The sequence below is a fragment of the Pteronotus mesoamericanus genome, unplaced genomic scaffold, assembly GCF_021234165.1.
Source record: "Pteronotus mesoamericanus isolate MK-2021 breed Mesoamerican mustached bat unplaced genomic scaffold, CSHL_Meso_final contig_116, whole genome shotgun sequence".
Taxonomy (NCBI): Eukaryota; Metazoa; Chordata; class Mammalia; order Chiroptera; family Mormoopidae; genus Pteronotus; species Pteronotus mesoamericanus.
Window position 1 is genome coordinate 41,584,339 of NW_026555027.1, and position 3,525 is coordinate 41,587,863.

Below are 3,525 nucleotides of genomic sequence, written 5' to 3' on the forward strand. Positions count from 1 at the left end.
CACACATAAAATACTCAAACACTAATGAAAACTGATGAGCAAAACAAAGGTTTTAAATAAATTTATGTTTTGTGTTAGGCAGCATTCATAGCCATCCTGGGCTGCATGTGGCCCACAGGCCACACGTTGGACACCCCTGTGACTAGGGAATCATAGCATAGGCAGCAGCTTGGCCAAATGGGGACAAATAATCAGTTAAATGTAATTGGAGACAATTTCTTAAGTTATTTTTTGTTCTTGTTTTTTGGTATCCTAGAAGATATAACAAAGAATATGCCATTTGTATGAATTCAGGGTTCCTTTTTAATAGAATTTTACAAAAAATTACAATGGTGCATTTATGGCTATCAGGTATAATAAGTAAACTATAGCTGTCTTGGAGATAGAGCCTCCTTTACAGAAGTTTCATGAACACTCCGGAGCCAAAGGACGGGTCTTCAAAGTTTGGAAAAGGAATTCCAGGTCTCTGTGAAGTCTCCATTAGTTCTGAGTGACAAGGAGATTTCAAGGTGTATTTCATGTATGTTGGCAAACCCAGTCTCAACATCCCTGGGAAAAGAGCCTCAAAGAGATTTCGGCTGCAGTGAGTAATGTCACAGCAAAGGACTGATTTCATCAGAGAAACACACTCCTTCTCAGGACTGTCCAACACGCTGTAGACAGCAAAGAGAATGGGTTTTGCTTGCCAACAACTAGCTTCTGATGCTGATGTGATACATAGCCTTTAATGTGACCCGTGTACCTCAGGTTGTCCAGAATGTACTGGATGTCCTCAATGCCCACATCTTCCACGTGCATGAATTTCAAGGCAACTAGAAAAACATCCAGGGATAACTGTTATGTTTTGAGTAATAAATACACTTTCTTAAAAAGACTTCAGCTTCTCAAGGGTAAGGTAGTTACAACAGTGAATAAAAAAGATCTTGTGCTTTGTCAGAGCCACATTCAATAGGAGACTGCTTTCTCTTACAGCTTTGGTTATTTCAGCAAACTTCATGGATGATAATTTTTCAAAAGTTCAATGGTTGGCATATGACCCAACAGCATTTTTACTGGAAGTAACTATATCGGAATCATCCAATTGTTCTTCTGACTTAAATGGTGACAGTGCTCAAAGGCAAAAGACCGGTATCCCTGAGCTTGCTTAAAGTCACTATCAAACATGGCCTTTCATCCAACAAGTACCTGTATGTCTTCCTCTGTGCTGTACTATAATCATCTTTCAGGTTTGAGCTGTCAATGGCTCTGATGAGGGGCTTACACAAATGGAGTTTGTTGATCTTAAAATAAATCTTCAATAACTGATTCATCAGAAACAGCATCCGCCACTTAGAATCCCCTACACCCTCACAAGTGTCACTGGCATACACATGGAAACAGTTCATCCACAACTCAGCTGCTTTTTCCAACCTGTCCTCAACCTTGCTTTTTTTTTTTCTTTACCAACTGCTGATCTGCATTATTATCAAACACCTGAAGGTCAACCACCACTGCATACGTGACAAACAGAGCCCATTTTTCTTCTTTGATGACCTGAAATCCCAAATGCCCATAGAAATGATTGAGTGACGGCAGTCTGGCATTTGTATGCATCTATGAAGTCATGGTTCCCCACTGCATAAGTGCACTTTAAATGAGCTTTCAAACATTTTGCCATAAGTGGATTCCAAAATATCTTGACAAATCTGTTCTGGAGAGGCCAATTGAAGTTGTGGGTTGGCAACATGAGGATGCTTGAAAGACATCAGCTCCATACCGGATGCCCCATCTCTGGTGCCAATTGCTTCATAGACCATCTAAATGATTGTAGTTTCTCCATGAGGGGAGTGATATAAAGGTTTTTTAAAAATAAATTTATTTAACTAAAACAGAAACAAGTAGAATTAATGAAAAATGTATTTAAATTATAAAACAGGTAAATACATATAGAAAAAAACATGAAAAGGGCAGTCAACATTTATAGATCTGAGGAGATTCATTAAGGGAATATAAGAAAAACTAAAATTTAGGAAGTTGTTTTAGGAAAAACAGACTGGAAATAAACAAAGGGTAATGCAACTTGGTAAGAGCTGTAAGAGTTGTGAAGATATGTCTTTTTTTTTTAATTTAATTAATTTATTTACTTTTTAAATACATTTGTCTCTGCCTTCCCCCTACCTCTTTCTCTTGCCCCCTCCCACCTTCCCTCCCTCAGAGCATTTGACTGCAGATATGTCTTTAGGATCCTACCAGATGCTGAAGATGGAGCATCAGGCCCAAATTGTCTTGCGTACTGCTCATTTGATCTCCCATATCTGACCTTGAGTGTATATCTTACATCCTTAGAAACCACATCATGTGGCCCTGAGAAGAAAGGATTCCCTCTGTTTCATCATTTCTCCATACAGTAGTACATGTATGTAAACTAATTGTTGTTCCTAAAGCCAATATCTAAGGAAAAGGTATTGTTTTTCATGGATATTGTGGATAAAGTAGAAATGTATGTGCATTTTAGACTTTTCTTCTTACCACTTCCCAGATTTATAATCTTAGCTCTTAATTAGTAAACAGAATTCTCTCACTTTTTAAAATTATATCTTATTGATTATGCCATTACAGTTGTCCTGATTTTTCCCCTTTTGCCCCTCTCCACCCAGCACCCCCACTCCCTCAGGAAATCCCCCCCACTCTTTTTCATATGCACAGGTCATGTGTATAAGTTCTGTGGCTGCCCCCTTTCTTAGTCTGTACTTCACATTCCCGTGGTTATTCTGTAACTACCTGTTTGTACTTCTTAATTCCCTCACCTCTCACCCATTCTCACATACCCACCCTCCTATCTCTTTATTTTTAATCTTTGGCATTTTGATTATGATGTAACTTGTAGCAGGCCTCTTTGCATCCATCTTGTTTGGGATTGTCTGTGCTTCCTGGAATTGCATGTCTATTTCCTTCACCAAATTAGGGAAGTTTTCTTTCATTTTTTCACATAGATTTCCAGTTTCTTGCTCTTTCTCTTTTCCTTCTGGTACCCCTATGAAACAAATGTTGGATTGCTTAAAGTTCTCCCATAGGCTACTTACACTATCCTTTTTTTTTAATTCTCTTTTCTTTTTGTGTTCTGATTGGTTGTTTTTTGCTTCCTTATGTTCTAAGTCATTGATCTGATTATTGACTTCATCCACTCTACTGTTGTTTCCTTGTAAATTGTTCTTGATTTCAATTAGTGTATCCTGCATTTCTGACTGGGTCTTTTTTATGCTGTTAAGGTCCTAACTAAGTTCCTTGAGCATCCTTATAACCATTATTTTGAACTGTGCATCTGACAGATTACTTCTCTCCATTTCATTTAGCTCTTTTTCTGGAGTTTTGATCTGATCTGTTTTTTAATTTGGACCATGTTTCTTTGTCTCCTCGATTTGGCAGCCTCTTTGCATTTGTTTCTAGGTATTAGGTAGAGCTGTTTTGACTCTGTGTCTTGGTACTGTGCCTAATGCAATAAGTGTCCTGTAGGGTCCAATGGCACAGCCTCTGCTATCACCCAAA

At 38.2% G+C, this 3,525-nt stretch overlaps 1 pseudogene; it reads right to left on the reverse strand.

Moving 5' to 3' along the window:
- Positions 1-615: 615 nt before the first annotated feature.
- Positions 616-1,796, reverse strand: LOC129072312 (PCI domain-containing protein 2-like; annotated as a pseudogene).
- Positions 1,797-3,525: the final 1,729 nt, after the last annotated feature.